Source organism: Nilaparvata lugens, unplaced genomic scaffold (assembly GCF_014356525.2).
Source record: "Nilaparvata lugens isolate BPH unplaced genomic scaffold, ASM1435652v1 scaffold3131, whole genome shotgun sequence".
Lineage (NCBI taxonomy): Eukaryota > Metazoa > Arthropoda > Insecta > Hemiptera > Delphacidae > Nilaparvata > Nilaparvata lugens.
Window position 1 is genome coordinate 3,027 of NW_024090386.1, and position 21,279 is coordinate 24,305.

Genomic DNA, 21,279 nt, shown 5'->3' on the forward strand with positions numbered 1-21,279 from the left:
ATCAAAAATCGGTTTTTGCTGAGTCGGGATTAACCACGCTCAAGCGCAAAAGTTGGCCGACCGGCAATTATCGCAGGGAAAAACCTGCGGTCTAAGAATCGGTTTGCTGAGTTCCAGTCTAGGCTAAAAATTAATCTCTGAGTTCAAGCGTAGATCAACTCGGGTTGCTAAGATAATCTCGGTGGATTGCTAAGATCGGGATCAGGCTAAAATGTGATAATCTCAGGAGCAAAAATGATGATTTTAGACTCCAACTTAGACCAGCTAGGAGGCAGGTTTAAGTTAGGGATTTAGCTATTGTTTCGATTTTATCGAAAACCAGTGTCAAATTGGGGTTAGTCTTCGAATTCTGAACAATTTCAGTAACCATGAAGTCATATTTGAAATGTTTTTCCACTGATGTTTAAAATATTATAACATAAGAAAGTGAAAATGAAAACACCTTCAAACAACAAGAAAATTCTATTCCTCTCACGAGAAGGGGGTCCGGGGGCCTCCCCCGGAAAATTTCAGAAAATACCCTCACTTGGTGTGATTTCAAGCATTTCTACTTGAAAAACTACCTCCTATAATGAATTTCTTTATGTTCAGTGGGCTAATTATTATTATAATTTTCTTAGAAATAATATATCATAGGCCTATATTTCAGTTCATATAACAAATAATGGAATATAATTTTATAGTCATTCAATTGTTTCAAAAAATAGTTTTATATTTCAAAAAATAAGTTATTACTATTAGATACAATTTATATTTAGTTGGCACCAAAAAATATATTTTAGAATGTAAGATAAAAAAGTTATTTTGTTACGCTTGAATCTACTACGGTCTTCCACGTTTATTAGAAATCTCTCGAAAGCAATATATCTCTGTTATGTGTTATCAAAACCATGTTTTCTGATCGAAGACCACTGTTGAAAATTGTCTTAATTCCTATCAAGAGGTTTATTCAATCAAAAACTAAATTGGCAGTTGCTGTACTCAAGCAAAACCGTTGAAAAATTCTCTATCACCCCAGAAATGTAAATGATTCGTTTTTTTGCCCAATTTTTCTCAGTCCAAAATTTCTTCGCCGTCATTTTATCAATCGCATTAAGAAACTTCTATCAATTCCTCCATTACCATTATTTCTACATTCAAATAATGATTCACTATAACCTAAATTAATAATAATTATCGTCTACAGAAGCATTAAAAACAACCGTCGATTAAAAATTTACTATCGGCTGTTTCCCCATCAAATCTTTAAGATGTCAAGTTAATCCAAATATTTGGTTTAAACCTCCTGCTTTGGAGGTTTAAACTTTCCTAGAGTTTAAACTCAATAAAAGTTTGAACTGATACTGTGCAAACGGAATTTCAGTTTAACCCAAAAAAATCCAGATTAGGTTTAAGCTTTAACTTAAACTTTCACTTTGCAAACGGCCCTTAGGTAAGTTGAAGAGATGATGGAGACGAAGAAGAGAAGAAGAAGAAAAGAAGAAGGAAGAAGAAGAAGAAAAGAGAAGAAGAAGAAGAAGAAGAAGAAGAAGAAGAGACAGAAAGAAGAAGAAGAAGAGAAGAAGAAGAAGAAGAAGAGAAGATGAAGAAGAAGAAGAAGATGATGGAGTAGAAGAAGTAGAAGAAAGGATAAGAGGGACAAGAATCATGAGAAAAGAATGAGTGAGTAGAGAGATTAGAAGAAGAGGAATAGCGCGACTCATTTGAAGTAGCGCTTCTGCGGCATTTAACAAGATTTAAAATGTCAACAACAGAGCTGAACAGAGACAGAGGCAGGGGAATTGTTCAAAGGCAAAAAGAGACGAATTCTTCTGGCATCAGACATTGTCTCGTTCTTTGACGGCCCAAAGTGGGCCAAGAATTTCGCGTTTTCCGCCAAAGAATGCTTGAGTGTCTTGTATTCATCCTACTCTTATTATATACTTCAATTCTTCCCTCTCCCTCACTCTCATGTTATATCCGTATCATTCATCGTTATGGAGTTTTGTAAAGAGTCAATGGTACATATGAATGAAACCAGAGCAAATGCTTATGGCAAGAGCATGGAGCATAAGGTTTTGCTCATGAGCAAAAGATAGACGCCTACCTATTTTGTGATGGCTATCTTTATAACAGGCTTCTTTTGTATTCATTCTTTTGTAGGGATAATGATATATATCATGGTTGAATCTGAAAAGAGTTTTATTTTTCTCACTATTGGTTGTGATCGTATCTGGTATAGTTTTTCTTCCTCAAACGAATTAGTTGAGCCATTCCACTATGAGCAAAAGGTGATAAGCGCTCTAGACTAGACTCACCTTTTTTGAAGCATTTGCTTCAAAAGTTTAGTAAATGCTCTAGTTTATTCATACAATTTTGAGCGAAAGCTTCTACTCGAGCAAATGCTCAAACTATTTTTTGATGAGCATGAGCAAAAGTTTTGCTCACCTTTATTTCATAGAAAATGAAGCAAATGCTCCATATTTAGAAGTATAGCAAATGCTCAACTTTATTCATATGGCCCAAGGTGTGTGTAGCAAGCCTACGTTAACATCTTGTTATGCCATCTCTCCTCTATGTTATCACCATAAATGATACAGTATCAACACACATGATATAGTACCAACTCAATATGATACAGTATCATCTCAACTTGATACACAACACCATTCCATAGTGAGGTTCACGTTATAATGGCAGTGTTTGATTAGCAATGGTATCGCTATCCTTGTCTATCATTCAACAAAGCGGATAGCGTTATCTCTCTCTCGGTTTTCTCTGTTGCCAGATCGTCTCTTAACAATGAAGAATTAATCATTAATCAACAAAATATTTCATCTCAATTAGAAATTATTGTAAAATATGATTTCTTGCTTAATAGAATATAATTGATTATTTTAAACGAGAATGAACAGTTGATATTACATCAATAAACCTGTATCAGCTACCGTCTATAGAAGGCATTGATAAGACAGAAGATCGGCAACGGTTCCTTCTATCTTTATCCATTATAACGTGGACCTCACTATAGGAATATAACCAAAAAACGATAGTTTTATGTTTAGACTTACATTTCAAAATGAATTATTTAATTCAGTGGAGACTCACTGGAAGAAATTAATTTCATTCATCCACATTCTTCATTAATTCATTTTCACTCATTACCCATTCATTACTGAATATCGGGGCACCGAGCTTCGCTCGTTATTTATTTATTGATAAACAAAACACAATTCTCCAAAATGATTTTGAAAAGCAACACAGGCACAGCCCAAAACTGTTTCTTCCTGAATTTTGATTTGTACACTATGAACAGTGCAAAAAGAAGGTTATGTCCCGTACACTTGAATTTAGGTCAAATTTTCAGTCCATACTTTTGAAAACAGAGAAGTTCCAATTTAGATTGTTTCAAACCAAATTGAATAACAAAATAACACTCACTAATCACTTAAAACTATGAAATAATAATTATTATTAACATTGAAAATTATGATATACTTTAATATTTAGAATGATATACCATGTCATTTGAAATGACGTCAATGGAAAAAATCTGGTGTGGCGCACTCACACAACTTTCCTTGCCGTTATGAAAATTGATCACCTGACGCTAGTGTTCCCGCGCATCACAGGTCTACTACCGTATTCAAAGATTTGAGCCAGCTGGTGACGGGGCAATAACGCTAGAGACCGCACATGAGGTCTGCTATCTCTTCATAGTGAATAATTTAATAGAATCAACAATTATTTGCAATTGAATAATCACATTTTCTCGAATTTAAAGGTTATTTTCAATTTAAGGTGGAAATGTTATGAACATTAATTGTAGAGATTTTCATGCTCAATCTTGATTTTTTTTTTGTTTCAATTGTATCTGAAGCCTGATAATTGGAATCTATCTGCATTGATGGGGCGGAGCTCCTGAAATTTTTACAGATATGGGACTTGTGGCAGTTGATAGAGCTTATCAATGACTATTTTAGGTATGATTTGATCAAATCGTTGGAGCCGTTTTCGAGAAAATCACGAAAACCCTGTTTTTGAAAACATTTTCACCATTTTAGCCGCCATCTTGAATTGCATTTGATCGAAATTGTTCGTGTCGGATCCTTATAGTGAAAGGACCTTAAGTTCCAAATTCAAGTCATTCCGTTAATTGGGTGATGAGATATCGTGTACACAGACGCACATACACTCATACACACACACACAGACACACACACACATACAGACCAATACCCAAAAACCAGTTTTTTGGACTCAGGGGACCTTGAAACGTATAGAAACTTAGAAATTGGGGTACCTTTTTTTTTCGGAAAGCATACTTTCCTTACCTATGGTAATAGGCAAGGAAGTAAAATTAGATTATTTTTAAACAGGTCGATTAAATTTCTAGATAATATTTCTCGTGAGATAAGCTGATTGATTACCAGCTGAACATCATTCTCTCCCACACACTCATCTTCTGTTATCGACAGACAACGAAATTATTATTTATTCTCCAAGGATGAATAATTATTCTCTCGCGAGTTTTCACAGAGATGAGACCCACTGCAATCAAATTTTTATATCATAAACCTACTATGTTTCAAATTTCGTGAAAATCGTTAGAGCCATTCTCGAGATCGGTGGACATAATGAATAATCATATAACATATAAATAACCATTTTGCTCGCTTAATTAATAGGATATAACAACAAAATTGAAAGTTTTTATGAACCCTTATTATGAACTCATATGATTCTCCTTCTTCCTTTCATCAATTTCCCCTTATCAGGAATGTTTCCATTATAATCGATGAAGCTTCGAAGAATAGAAAGTTTCTCAACTGCGTGCATCATTAGGGAGAATTCTCCTCTGAAAAAACGAACCTCACATAGAATTGCAGACTTCGAAAGTCGTTAATCAGAAATTACTAACGAGCGTCAGTAGTTGTTATTATTTTTTTCAACTTGAAACTTTCCCATTAACTAGTTATGTTAACGAAATAACAGAAATTTTATGGTTTCCGTTGATTTGTCTTTCATTATATAGTTCGTTGAAAAACTTTTCCGATTTAAAAGTTTATGAACTTTCCAATCAACTAGCTATTGTTAACGAAATAACAGAAATTTTATGGTTTCCGTTGATTTGTCTTCCATTATAGTGTTCGTTGAAACATTTCCGATTCATGGAGATTCATCACAGCATATGTTATATCTACGATCATTCTGTAAACATTATAATGTAATGCTGTAATAATATATTACTCACATGGACGGAAAGGAGCCTTTTGCAGTCGAGAATGATGTTTATAGTCGAGGCGTTAGCCATGACTAGATTCCATTGGAGCACTGCAAAAGACATTCACGTCCAAGTAACGTTTCAGTTGATCAAGTTTTCACTAAATCAAGTATTCAATTTGACAATTCGTAGAGTTCTCAGTTTATAAAGATTTCAGTTTGCCAAGTCTTCCATTCTGAGTTTACTGTTCACTTTCTCTAAGTAGCTCTCCATCTAATTTTATTTCAATCTTTCAATAGGCTACTTGTTTGTAATTGCCTGCATTTCCTTTACACCATCCTCAAACTAGTTATAAAATATTAGCATTGATTCTATTTCTTCAATGATCTCTGCCTTGTCACATCCTTTCCAACGATCCTTGCAGATATCTTACGATATTTGCAACCACCTTGTCACTCCCTTGCCTTATTCTTTCCCTAAGATCCTTGCAACTACTTTGCCACGATCTTTCCCACAATCCTCGTAACTACCTTTCAACTACCTTGCCACGATCTTTCCCCCAACCTTGCAACTACCTTTCAACTACCTTGCCACGATCTTTCCCACAATCCTTGCAACTACCTTTCAACTACCTTGCCACGATCTTTCCCACAATCCTTGCGACTACCTTTCAACTAACTTGCCACGATCTTTCCCACAATCCTTGCAACTACCTTCAACTACCTTGCCACGATCTTTCCCACAATCCTTGCACTACCTTTCAACTACCTTGTCACGATCTTTCCAACATCCTTGCACTACCTTTCAACTACCTTGCCACGATCTTTCCCACAATCATTGCAACTACCTAACAACTTCCTCGCCAATCTCACGATCCTCACAGTAGGGTTGGTATCGAAAGACAAAACATCGATGTTTTGAACATCGAGGTTTTTTCTCCTAAACATCGATAAGTGAAAAACATCGAACAGTAGACATCGTTAAGTGAAAAACATCGAACAGTAAACATCGATGTTTTAAATATCGACGTGTTGCCGTACATTTTTTGGAAGATTATTATATCTTTAGAGTAACTCAGATAGTGGAATCAATTTCCTTTTTCATGTACATGTAAAAGAAAGGGACAGAGCTTTTAAAAGTAGTTACATAAAGGAATATTATTGATTGGCAGCAACAAACTGAAAGTTAATAAATTGTTTGTAGTTGTAGGTAATCAGACTCTACGTTATCAACGGAGATTGATATTTAATTGAATATAAAAAAGAAATCCAATAATCTAAAATACTGTTTTATAGATTTGAAAATTTAAGAGAAATTAAGACGGTATTATTCTTTGGTCCAAATCTCGAAATACTTAAAAATACAAAAAAAAACTCCTAAAGTGACTACAATTTTATCTGGAGCTATTGTTTCAATTTTTAACTGTTACTAACTATTACAGCAATTTTAGACTTGGTATTCAAGTAACAGTCTTTCAAATAATTGAAGTCAGGTTGTGACTAGAAAGATACATCAACACTATTATATTTCATAAGATTGTCATCTTCATAGTTGAGTCAGAAACCTCTCGGGATATCCACGAAGATTCTGTCTTGGGATTTCATCCTAAGCTAAATTTTAGCAATCTTTGTTACTCATAATCGTATTCATTCAATACCTGATAGTTTTATTCAGGAATGAGAATGAGTAGAGGTGTTTCTTTAATGGCTATCTACACTCCAAACTAAACGAGGACCTCTATTCCAGAGCTAGATTAATAATTGGTATTAAACGTATGTTGAGGAAAGCACTTGTAATAAGAAAAACTCTTTCTTCTAAGAAACGAAAAATCCGACCTCTTATTTAATTATGAATGGGTATCTAACCTTGACAAGGGCCACAGTTATGTAAATCTTCAATAGTATCCAACAGTTTCACATAAAAAATACAGAGAGCCTGATTGAAAAATTCCTTTTTGTTGGGAAAAACATCGAATGACCGATGTCTAGGTAAAACCATCGATAAGTGAAAAACATCGAACAATAAACATTGATGTTAAAAACATCGAACAATAAACATCGATGTTAAAAACATCGATGTATCGATACCCATCCCTACTTCACAGTTATCCTTGCCACAATCCTTGCAACTATCTTTCAACTACCTTGCAACAACCTTGCCACTATATTCTACTATCCCTGCAGTTATCCTTGCAACTAATCTTACAACAATCCTTGCACCTGTGCATGTTCACATCTTCTCTGTTAATTCAATTAAGCTACAAAAGCAGTACCATGAACACAACCCACCACACACACACACACACACACAACACACACACACACATAATCCACCTGCTAAACCCTCCCTGTAAATGAAGATGTACGATCTACTGACCCTAGGCAAACCCCTCTCTCAAAACCCCTAACGAAGGTCAGCGAAGTAAGGTAGCCTCTCGTTATACTCTCTCACTCATCTCTCTCCTCCCATCTCTCTCAACCACTAACTCTCTTAACTCTCAAACTCTCTTATTCTCACTCTCACTCACACACTCTCTCTCTCTTTCATTCTCCACAATAAGGTGACTATCTCACTTACTCCAACTCTTCCATCCAATTCTTCTTCCTCATCCTCTACCACTTTCTCTCACACTCCTCTCTGTCTTTTTGGTGGAGAGTTAGTGGGAAGGATATTTTGAATATTCTTCCCGAAGAATGGACATTTATATGTTCAAAGCTCTGCCAATTTATGTAGATACATGACAATATTATACTATTTCATCTATAGTTATTACAAATTGTTTTATTCCATCATCATATATAATATCATATTATTTTCTTAATTTATATTTTGTAAATTCATCTATAATTTTGCTGTATTGTAAGCTATTGTATATAAGTGTATAAGCCAGTATATATTGTAATCTACATAAATAAAGTACTCAATCAATCTCTTCCATTCACTCTTCCCTCTCCACTATAAGGTGACTTCCTCACTTACTCCAACTCTTCCATCCAATTCTTCTTCCTCATACTCCACCACTTTCACTCTCTCTCTGTCTATTTTACTCACACACTTTTCCCCTGTCACTTCCTCTTCTATCATACTCACTCTCCCACGCACACTTATGATAACTCTATCTTTCTCATCTTCAATCCAATTTCTCTCTCATTTCATATTTCTTCCTATCTCTAACTCTCCCTCTTCACTTTCTTTTCTTTTTTAGTTTCTTCTTCATTTTTCAAAATCTTTTCCCCGCTTTCATTCTGTCCCATATCTCTTATTCTGTTTCTCCTACTCTTCCTTCCTCTCATCCTCTCCCACTCTTCCTTTAACTTTCTTTCTCTCTATCTATTCAATCATTCTCCTTCATCCCTTCTTTTTCCATTCCCCTCTCACTCCCTATCAATCAATTAATCCTTTTCTCTCTGTGATCTATTACATGATTTTGTTATTCACATTAACATATCTACATATCTACTATATAACATATCGTGGTAGGTCCAGAAAGTAAGTTCCGTGTGGTTATAAAATTAAATTGTGTACATATACAGAAAAGTTATTTATTGCACAAAATTCTACAACTCTTGAACTACTTTTCCACATAACTACCGAAATTTTGCAGACATTTGTCATAGTGTGGCACAAGTTTTTGTATGCCTTCTTCATAGAAATTTGCCGCCTGTGTCTTCAACCAGTTGGAACAGTTTCTTTTAGCTTGTCGAAATTTCAGTTTTCCGGTAACAATTAGTGCATTAGTGATCGTGAAATTGGGGAAATTCCATAGCAGATCACTAATGTAAACCTTTGGTTTTCATGATCTTGTCATCAATCGCGTGAACCAGTTCTTCTGTAACCAAAGATGGACGCCCACTTCGTTCTTCATCAAGCACATCACTACGTCCGTCATTGAACTGACGGACCCATCCTCTCACCATTGAATCACTCATCGCACTTTGTCCATAAACATCGCAAATTTGCCGATCAATTTCACTTGGATTCACTTTCCTTGCATTCAGAAAACGAATCACAGACCTGATTTCACAAGCGGCGGGATTTTCAATGAACACTGACATTGTAAACAAGCACAACAAAACGTACGTGGCTGACAGCGATCTCCAAATGGCGCACGTTTCTTCTCCTTGATACAGAGCGTCTACCGCGCATGTACGGAACTGCGATCGCAGCGCTGTAGCGGATATAAATTGAAACGGAACTTACTTTCTGGACGTGCTATCGTATTTTGTATAATAATTTCCCTTTCATATTACATTAAGTTGATATTTACATCTACGAATTTTTCTTCCAATAATATTTTCACTCCCTCATTATTACACTTATTACATCAATTTGATTTCCCAATTATTGGGAATTAACTTTTTCTTATTTTTTATCAGTATTATGATTACTCTCTCCGGGTAATTGATTTTTCTCTGAATGATTTATCGTATCTATGATTTGGTTTTACTTATTGATATTCAAGTCTTAATTTTTTATTGATTCAACTCTGAATGATTCATCGTTTAAATGATTTGGTTTTACTTATTGATATTCAAGTCATAATTTATTACGCTTAGACATAATTCTACGTTTCAATTTTCAACTTTCTTATCTACAGTCAAGTGCTGAAGGGAGTGTATCATTGATACCCTCTCTGAAAATGGACTTCTTAAGGTCCAAACTTCACCGTTCCTGTGAAAACATTACAGTAGTACCTTAACTTTCGCATATTTCGTCATTTTCTGCTCAATATTGTTGTAGAACTCATTAGTTTAATATGATTCACCATGTTATTTTACTGCTACTGGAATTTATTTCCAACGCTAGAACGTGAGTTGTATTTTGTATTGTTAAACACATGAATAAAGAATCTGAATCTCTCACCTTGTTACGCTCTCTCAATCTCTCTCCTCTTCACAATAAGGTGACTCTCTCACTTACTCCAACTCTTCCATCCATTCTTCTTCCTAGAATCTCTCTTTTCCTCTTCCCACTTCTCTCTCATTCCATATCACTCTCTTCCTATAATAAACACTTCTCACTTTCTCTCTCTCTCTATCTTCCTCTTCCTCCACACACTTATCTCTCTCTCTCTTCTCTTATCTTCTCTCTCTCCCTCAGAATCAATCTCTCTCTGTATTTTTCATTTTTTTCTCTATCAAGCTCCTCCTCTCACTTTCCATCTCCTTTCTTTTTGTTTTTCTCCTTACTCACTTGTCCTTTCTATCCGACTCTCTCTTTCACGCTTCCATTTTCTCCGTCCATTATCATCATCATCTCTTATTCTCCTTCTACTCTTTCTTACTCTTCACCTCCTTCATCCCTTTCATTCTCTCTCTTTTCTTATCATTCTCCTTTCTTCCCTTTTCAACTTGCTCTCTCAATCCTTAATCAATCAATCCTCCTCTCTCATGCTCACTCTCTCTCTCTCTGTTTTGGTAAGAGTTAGTGGGGAGGATATTTTTAATATTCTTTCCGAGAATGGACATTGATATGTCCAAAGCTCCGCCAATTTATGTCGATGCATAAAATATAATTATCTATAGTTATTATATTAAAATTACTTTTTCATATCACTACAGTTCAATAATTATTTTCTTAGTCTATATTATGTAATTCATCTATAATTTTGCTGTATTATAAGCTATTGTATATAAGTGTATAAGCCAGTATATATTGTAATCTACATAAATAAAGTACTCAATCAATCAATAAATCTCTCTCTGTATCCATCTCGTTTCCTTTCTCGATCTCTTTCCCTTTCTCCTATCATCTGCACAATATATTCATGAATCTCCCTCTATCTATCTTCATCTCTTCCTATTTTGTATTTTTTTTTTCATTTATCGATTCAAATATTCATGCGTTTATTTCTTCATCTTTGTCTTCTACCTATTCTCTCTCTCACACTCGCTTTCTTATACTAATTCTCTATGTCACTCTATCTCCATCGCTTCGTGTTGAGTGGAAGTAGGGGCTCTCATTGCATCAACTTCGGTTACAACACTTGTTATATTTTTTCGCCCCACTTGGAAGTAATGAGCTGGTTTTCGTGCGTCATATGGAGGCCGAAAGTGATTGTTTTCTGACCAGGCCGGTAAAATTTTTACAGCCCTAGGGTTGTAAAATTACCTTGAAGTCAGCTGTTTCTGATTTGATGTCAACGTGTTTACAAAATATTTATGAAACGGAATCAGTTAATGCTTCTAGAATTGAATAAAGTATTCGGCAATAAGATACTATCATTTTATTTGGATGAATGAATACAGATAAGATATATTATAAACTATTCAAATTCAATTTTTAGAGTAGGATAGAACTTCTAACCTAACTTCTGCAGTCGACGACAACAGCATTGTTGACGTTGACATTCAGATTGGCCAAATTTCAAGTGTGCTAAAACAGCTGATCAAAAAACTTTTCATTATTTGTGTTTATTATTCAAGAATCAAAACATTTATAATTTATCATCTTATTGTCATTTGAAAGAATAAAAAAGTATAAACTCAACCTCCCACATTAAAACATAATTGAACATAATCTTTTAGGTTATTTAGACAAATTAGAATGAAAAATAAAAATACTTGGACAATTCCTGATATTCAGATTACCTCAGATTTGCTAGAGCTATGACCTTCCAGTTTTGCTTTCGGAAGTGCCTAATAAACAATTTTATTATTCTCATATACATTGTTTTATATTTTTGTGTGGCGAAAAGTAGCGTTCGCACCACGGGCAAAAATGTGTTTCCGGCTCTCAATCTTTTCCAGTCGTCGGCCTACGGCCTCGGACTTGAAAACCGATTTCGAGCCGGAAAAGTCTCATTTTCGGCCCTAGGTGCAAAATATACTATTATAGTAATATAATAGAGTAGAGAGTAAGTGCGATTAAAGATAATTATCTATCTATCGCTTTCTCTTACTCACTCACTCTCTCTCTCTCTTTCTCTCTTACTTTTCACCCACTTACTCTCTCTTTCCTCTTATTCATTCCACTTCTTTCTCCCGTACTCAATCTCTCTCTCTTTATCTCTTACTCTTTGCCCCACTTCCTCTCTTTCACCCTTATTCACTCTACTACTTTCTCCCATACACTCTCCTCTCACTCACTCTCTCTCTCTTCATAGTGCACCCTGAGCAGCAAGCTCTGTTTATTGATGCAATCTGCAGACTGGTTGCCACACTGTAAAGGAGCATAAACTAGCTCATCTGCCCTGTTGTGAAAAGCGAAATTGTTACAAGTTCCATTCTAGTCTGAAACGTATACACTATTCATGAACCAGATATTATGCATATTTTATGGACGGTGAAACGATTCATGACAGCAAATATTAACTTGTCTCTCTCACGTTTTATTACTTAATTAAATAAGAACAAAGTACGATTTACCGTAGGCGCTTTTTTTCTGTTTTGACTGGATTTTGTCGTCAAAACGTGACCTTATATCTATTCCATCTCTTTCTCACCCATTCACCCATTCTCACCCAGTTTGGTAGAGAGTTAGTGGGGGGATATTTTTAATTTCTTTCCGAAGAATGGACATTGATTTGTCCAAAGCTCGCCAATTTATGTAGATGCATAACAATATAATATCTATAGTTATTATATTACAAATTACTTTTTCATATCATTACAGTTCAATAATTATTTTCTTAGTCTATATTATGTGTAAATTCATCTATAATTTTGCTGTATTGTAAGCTATTATATAAGTGTATAAGCCAGTATATTGTAATCTACATAAATAAAGTACTCAATCAATCAATCAATCAATTCACCTCTTATCATTGAATTTTTACTCATAGTTATGTAATTCGAAAAGGAAATAAATACATATTTTTTATTTATTCATTCATCTACAGATGGTTACATTGTTTACGTTCTGTGTACAGTAATTGTTCCAGTTCCAATCGTAAATGTTCCATCACGTGACTAGTGCAAAATGTTCCCATGGAACGCCATTTCAAAATCGTTGGTGGTCAAGCTTTTGGCGCGCACATATAAAGTTGATCAACACTAGAATGTGCGTTACTAGCTGCGTGAATGAAGAAAGGCTGTTTTACAAATTACCGTCTAGAAAAGTGTGCTTTCTTTTATTACATTACTCTAAAATTTTCTATAGAGAAAAATTCAGTTAATTAATGGTCATCAATCATCATTTCTAGACCGAAAATCAAGTGACGAAGCAGTTTGTGACTATATAACCTTATCATTAACATTTTATCAAAATTTTTGGATAGAAATAGTACAGGCTTAGCCTAATTTCTCCTCCAATGTCATAATTGTATTTTGATTATAGTATTTTTTAACAAAATAATAAAATAAAATAAATAAATATTGTTGGTTAATATGTATTCTATGGCTTGCTATGGCGATCAAAATATCCGCATGCGCAGGGAAGCTAGCAGATACAATAATCGACCAATGAGAGCTCAGATAGTTGGAATGTACCAGGTCGGACAATTTTTACCAGGCTTCCACTGTGGGGGCAGGATTTTGGAACTGAAACTGGTTTCTGGTACCGAATCTGTCAAAACTCTTCCCAGGAACGCGGAATTTTACCTGAGTTATAGGTGTGCTAGTAGTAGAGCTTAGTCAGCATTAGTATTCAATAAAACCAATTAGCGGCCTGCGCGCCGTGCTTAGTCCGTTTTCATTCTTCAACTCTGAACGTCGGGGTTATGTCCGACGATTCGGTGAATAAAATTTTTTTTAAAAACTTGTCATCTTCTTAGATAACCTTAGCTGGCGCCCGAACAGGGACGGGTGAAGGAAAATTCGCGATCAAAATTTCGGGTTTTTCTGTGAATTTTAATTCTTAACACCCGTTTCGACTTGAATCCGCGATCGGAAGTTTGGTGAAGTAATGTGCTATAAAAGTGAAGTGGTATCATCATCAACTTAATCCTGGCCGGCAGACGTTCATTCAACTCCTGTCATCCAGATTCCTTGAGGTTGAACCATCGACCCTCACTCAGGAAATTGCTTGAGGAAGCAGAAGAAGAAGAAGACGAAGACGTTCGACTACAGCCACCAACACCACCTCCTGCCGAAGACAACATGAATGACGCAGCAGCAGCGGCACCCCTGCAGCCAGAGCAACAAGCATCTGCAGCACAGGTACCGACTATTTCAAAACCATTACCTAAGGGTGATCTCGATCTAATCCCCGATTATGACGGAAATCCAATTGAACTCATATCATTTCTTGAAGTGGTAGAAACTCTACTAACTGGATATTGTACAAGTGACATTATTGAAGCCCCAGCCAATCACTTCCGTTTATTATTTCAAATCAAGAAAAGACTCCATGATATGGCCAAAATTGTAGTAATAAACAGTACTTGCAAATCAGTTAAAGAAGTAATCACAATCTTGAAAAACAATTTTGCAGACAATCGATCAGTGCACCAACTCACATCAGAACTTTTAACGCTTAAACCAAATCCAAAACAACATCCTCTAGTATTTGTGAATACACTTGAAGAAAAACGTACCACCATAATTTGTAGGCACAAACTTGACGGTGTTCACGGTGAATTTTGGACTTTGTGACTAACCAACTAGACAAACAAGTTATCAATGTTCTAGTTGAAGGACTTCCATACCAGCTAGGAGCCCACCTTCAAACGTTACGAGTGAAAAATCTACAAGACGCAAGACAAGCTATCATTAGTGAAAGCAATGCTGTTTTAAAACACTTGAACTTTTCAACCGATGTTTCAAAAATGCACTACAAAAGCTACAATACCCATGATAAATCTCATCACAACAACAACCAATCTAAATTTCAAAACTCTCAACATGTTCAAGCAAACAAACAACAATCATTTCCAAATCAATTTCGTCAAAATAATCAACACCAACAGTTTCAATCTCAACAATTCAAACCTCAGAACTTTCAAAACTTTCAACACAGAAATCCTAATCAGAATGTGAATAACCAGAATAGATTTCAACAAAATCAAAATCGCCAAAATACTGACGTATCAATGCGAACCGTTTCGAATCTAAGAAAATCAAATTCAGTTCATTTGACTGAACCAGTTGAAACAACTGAAGAAGTCGATAACTCCAAATTTCAACAGCTATCAGACAAAGTCGACAAACTCGCCGAAGCTTTCCATGATTTTTTAGGAGCAGACAACACTCAAAGCAATCAGAGGTGATTGAAATGAACTTTTGTGAAAAGAACGAGTTGCCATTCCTGTGTGTAAATGATTGTAAAATATTAATTGATACTGGATCCAAATATAATTTTGTAAGAACTGATAATAAGACTTTCCCGTGTATTAATGTAGAAAAATATGAATTCAAAATCAAAACACCAGCCGGAGAAGCTACAGGACATTGGCGTGTTAATTTAGATTTAAGTTCTGTGCATGCTAGTTTAAGTAATGAATTGTATTTTGTACATGACTTTAGTTCTAATTACGATATTTTGCTAGGTCACGAAACCCTCAGTAGAATTGGAGCTCAAATTGATTTTCAAACAAACTGTATGATTACCCCTGACAAAACATTTATTTTGAATGGACTTACTCCTGTTAAAATTCACAAGGGAATTAATTCTTTGAAACTACCCCTGATAAACAGATCAGATGCAAAGCTAGGCATAACGAATATACCAGCTTTAGAATTGAATGAAATACTTGTAAATGTAACTGATAGAGATTTTTGTGAATTTGAATATTTTTCCGATGTTGAAAGAGATGTAAATATCGAGTGTCTTGAAATCGAAGAGTGCGAATTAATGGATTGTTCTCCTTCTGAGAAATCCTTGACTCATGACGAAATCTCCCAAATCATTCAACTTGACCATATTGACAGACGTGACAAAGACCAAATTGTAAATTTAGTTCATGAATTCCAAGACATACTAAAATTAGAAAACACTTTACTGACTGCAACTCACTTACTAAAACATAGGATTGAGACAACTGACGATTCTCCTGTATATACCAAAAATTATAGGTATCCCGTAGCCTTCAGAGACGATATAAAAATCGAAGTTCAAAAATTACTTGACGGAAAAATTATCCGACCTTCAAATTCACCTTACAATTCCCCACTCTGGGTAGTACCAAAAAAGCTTGACAATTCAGGAAAACGTAAAGTACGTTTAGTAATTGACTACCGAAAAATTAACGACAAGACAAAAAGTGACAAGTTCCCTCTCCCAAACATAGAAGACCTTTTTGGAAAAATTGGAAGAGCAACTTATTTTACGAGTTTAGATTTAGCATCTGGCTTCCACCAACTCGAAGTAGAAGAAGCAGATATTCCTAAAACTGCATTCAGCACAGACGACGGTCATTACGAGTTCGTAAGGATGCCTTTCGGCCTAAAGAACGGACCACCAAGCTTCATGAGAGCTATGAATCTTATATTTTGTGACACTCCAAATGCATTAGTGTATATGGATGACATAATAATTTTTTCTGACTCATTTGAAGAACACCTGAAAGATTTGAGAAGAGTATTCAAGAAATTGAGAGATTATCAATTGAAGATTCAACTAGATAAAACAAACTTTTGTAACATGGAATTATTGTTTTTAGGACACATTGTTTCAAAGGATGGAATTCGTCCTAATCCTGCCAAAATCGAAGCTGTCTCACAGTTTCCTATACCGAAAACCGTTAAAGAAATAAAACAATTTCTTGGTATGACCGGATTCTATAGAAAACTCATTAAAAACTATGCGAAAATTGCCCAACCTCTAACTAGAGCCTTGAGAAAAGACGAAAAAATCAATGTCAACAACACTGAATACAAAGAAGCATTCAATAACTTGAAACAAGCTCTGTGTAATTCACCCATATTGACATTTCCAAATTTTGAGAAAACATTTACTCTGACGACAGACGCATCAAATTATGCTATCGGCAGTGTCCTTTCACAGAACATAAATGGATCCGACCTCCCAATTTCATACGCATCCCGTACTCTCAATAGAGCAGAATGTAATCTACCAACCATTGAGAAAGAGTTATTAAGTATCGTTTGGAGCATAAAACATTTTCGACCTTATTTATATGGTAGAAAATTTGTTGTTAAAACAGACCACAAACCCCTTGTTTGGCTCAGGAACCTGAAAGAACCAAATTCCAAACTCTTAAGATGGAAACTTCTTTTGGAAGAGTACGATTTCACTGTGGAATATTTAAAAGGAAAATCGAATGTAGTCGCCGACGCATTATCTCGAAATCCGATTAAAGCTTCAGAAGTACTGAATAACGAAATAATTGACTTTCAAACTCTTGTTAATTTAGATTCAGAAGAAATACCTCAACTCAATTCACCTACAAATTCTCTTGAAATACCAATGGATGAATTAATGAATGAAACTGATGTTGACCTAGATCAAGTACTAGCAGATTTATTTCCAAATCAAAACCTGAACGTGCCTCCAGATCAAAACAATGAAATGGAAAACGACAATGACTCTTTAGTCACGATTCATTCACAAGAATCATCTGATGACCGAGCCGCTATAGTAGGCGACAGTTCTCCAATCAACAAAGAGAAATATCAAATTGTTCTAAAACGTGGAAAATTTGGAATTCATTTCATGAAAGTGTTCAATAAGAACAGAGTCAACATCACTGTCTCTTCGAAAAATGATATTTCAAATAACTTAGAGAAGTTGAAAACTTATTTCCAACCAGATCTCACCTACGGTATTGTTTTCGAAAGTCCTAACAAGAAATTCGAGCCCATTGCGGAAAGCATTCTCTATTTTTTGATTGAAAAACTGAAAGAGGCAAGTCAAACTACGAAATTCAAAATTTATAAGATAAAATTATCAGATGTAACCGATGTGGAAGAACAGAAAGAACTCGTTTCATCTTATCATGAAGGTAAAACATTCCATCGTGGAATAAACGAAAACTATTTGAAATTGAGACGTAATTACTATTGGCCCAATATGCATAGTGATGTAACGAATTATGTAAATAATTGCCCAACATGTCTACGCACAAAATACGACCGAAGACCTGTTAAAATTCAGTATCAAGTAACACCTACCCCAATGCGACCTTTCGAGAAAATTCAAGTAGACGTATTTTCGTTCGAATCCCATAAAGTGATGACCACGATTGACTTATTTTCTAAATTCTTCCAAGCTTTTGTGATTGATAATGTTAATGGCCCTGCCATAACGAAAGCGCTGAAAGATTACATTTCAAAATATCCAATCCCCGACACAATGTGTATGGATGGAGGAAAGGAATTTGATAATGCTCTTGTGAGACAATTTTTAGCATTATATGAGATACACCCCATTACGCTTCATCTGGACATCCAGATAGCCAAGGTTCGATAGAACGTGCGCATTCCACTCTGGTCGAATTGCTCACTGGAATTGGAACTGAAATGCCACAAGCATCTTTCAAAGAGAAACTAGATCTTGCTATTATCACATACAACAACTCTTTGAATTCGACTCACCAAATGACCCCACTAGAATTAACTTTCGGCAAATTCAAACATTTCAATACCTTGGATAAAACTCCAGTGCAAATTACTGAAGAATTAGCTGACAGATATTTCCAAGAGTTGGAAACTTTCCGTGATATCATCAAAAAGAAAACTGATCATGAGAAAGAAAAGAGAACAGAGAAACTTAACAAAAATCGTGAAGAACCCCCAAATTATTCAGATGACGTAAGATATGTGAGAAGTATTCAGAACAAGAAATATCTCCCAAAATACTTTGAAGCAAAAAAGATAGGTGAAAATACGTATCAATCTAAGAAAAGAACTTTGAAACTTCATCCCAATAGATTGAAACGAAATAGGAAAGTGAAAAAGAAACGTATTGTTACAGATAATACTGCTTCTGGCTCTAATCCTCCATTACCAACCCCTGGTACAAGCGTACGAGCTAGTGGACTTGACTAACACAGCCGGACTCATACCAGTACAAATTGAACGACATATGTACATAAACGAGACATTGACATTCTTACATTATTCTAATATAAGTAGCATTAAGATAGAAATTAAGGATTTATCAGATTCTATTGACAAGTTGCAAAATGTATCACCATCATTGAAAAAACTTATGATTCCCTTCATGCAAATGCGTGACAATCTTTTCGAAAAATTAAGTTTATTGTTTCCTTCATATCCTTCATCTCGCAAAAAGAGAGGACTGTTTAATGGATTAGGGAAAGCTATCTCCTGGTTTACTGGTAACTTAGATGCAGATGATAAAAATAATTATGATCAAATTATTAACCAATTAGAAGAGAATGAGAAGATCCTTATTGAAAATGAAAAGAAGAATATTGTTGTAAATAATAATTTAGTTGATAAGTTTAATTACGATTTGAATAGGATTAATAGTAATAATGATTTGATTAAGAATGTGACTCATTCACAAGCAACTGTATTGAATCAAATTTTAACTATATCTTTAATCAATTTGAATCTAGAGTTAATGGAGATCAAAGTAAATGCATTATTAGATAGTATAGAGTTTTGTTACAATTCGAAAATTCATTATTCAATTATCCATAAATCTGACTTTGTAAATATCACACTTTCCCACAGAGGAAAAATTGCTAGTGAGAATATTGAAACGCTGTGGAAATTAAGCACAGTTCATTGTACTATCTCTGAGAATTTTATTACATATTTTATTTCCGTTCCCATGAGAAGCGCTATGCTTGATACCTATCGTCTCATCAATTATCCTGTATTCCTAAATAATCATTTTTATACAATGAATGTCAGTGAGAAATTAATTTCTGTAGCTGAATCAGGCTTAGTGGTACTAGACCAATGTCTACATGATCTCAACGCCTCTTATTGTCGAACAATGCGTAAAATCAATGATCTTTGTATTGAGGATATCTTAGAAAATAATGAATTGACCAATTGTCAACGTAATTATATTTCTGAACCTATTCCTTTTATGAACTATGATGAATTATGTAATTGTATCTATGGATATGGTCAATCACATATCAAAATCAATAATGATAAAATAAATCCTTCAAAATCATTTCTTATTCATTTAGATAATGGAGATGTAATGAAAGACCAACGTCTTCCTTCTACTTTCAAAATGTCTAAATCATTTAAATTGATTAATATTCCTGATAAGATTTTATTGATAGAAGAACTAGATAATATGAAAAACATGTCAACCTTTGAGAAACAGAATTATAATTTTAATGATTTATCTTTGTTTAACGATTATGGTAGTGAGAATATAATGTATTTGTTAGTTGCTATTTCTATTTTTGTATTGGTTTTTATAGTCTTTTTATATCGTAGTCATGCTTCGAAGCCTAGAAATGTATCATTGTTAAATACTCCACAACAACCCCCAACTTTGGTGTATGCTATACCCAAATTATGAACTTTAAGTCCAATCATCGAGGACGATGAAAAATTTTGGGGTGGAGGAGTTATAGGTGTGCTAGTAGTAGAGAGCTTAGTCAGCATTAGTATTCAATAAAACCAATTAGCGGCCTGCGCGCCGTGCTTAGTCCGTTTTCATTCTTCAACTCTGAACGTCGGGGTTATGTCCGACGATTCGGTGAATAAAATTTGTTTTTAAAAACTTGTCATCTTCTTAGATAACCTTAGCTGTAGTAGTTAGCTAGCACCCTATCACTTTCATAACGCTTGCATAGAGTTTTCCATGCCAAATCAAAATCACCACTTATCTGAAAAGATTTCACTACTCTGGCTGCTTCGCCTTTCAACAAATTATGTAAAATATGAGATTTATGAACAGGAAAATAATATTTATCATCCACAATCAATGATGAAAAGATATTTATGAATCTAGGCCAGTCTGAAATATCAGAGCCATCAAACGGTTTTATTTCAGTTGGAGGTAATATCATGTTCAAACGGGGAGAATGAGAGGTTGAAGTTGAGGGTTCACTTTTCTCCTTCGGTTTCTCATTTTTCATTTGATTCAATTTATCACGAGCATTTATTATTGCACAGGATAAATTATCAATAACGGTAAGTGATTGATATTCAGGTTCTTTAGTAGGTTCAACTTGAATAGATAATTCATTGATTTCATCTAAGAGTGCAGAATATTCTTTCACAGTATTTTCAATAGAT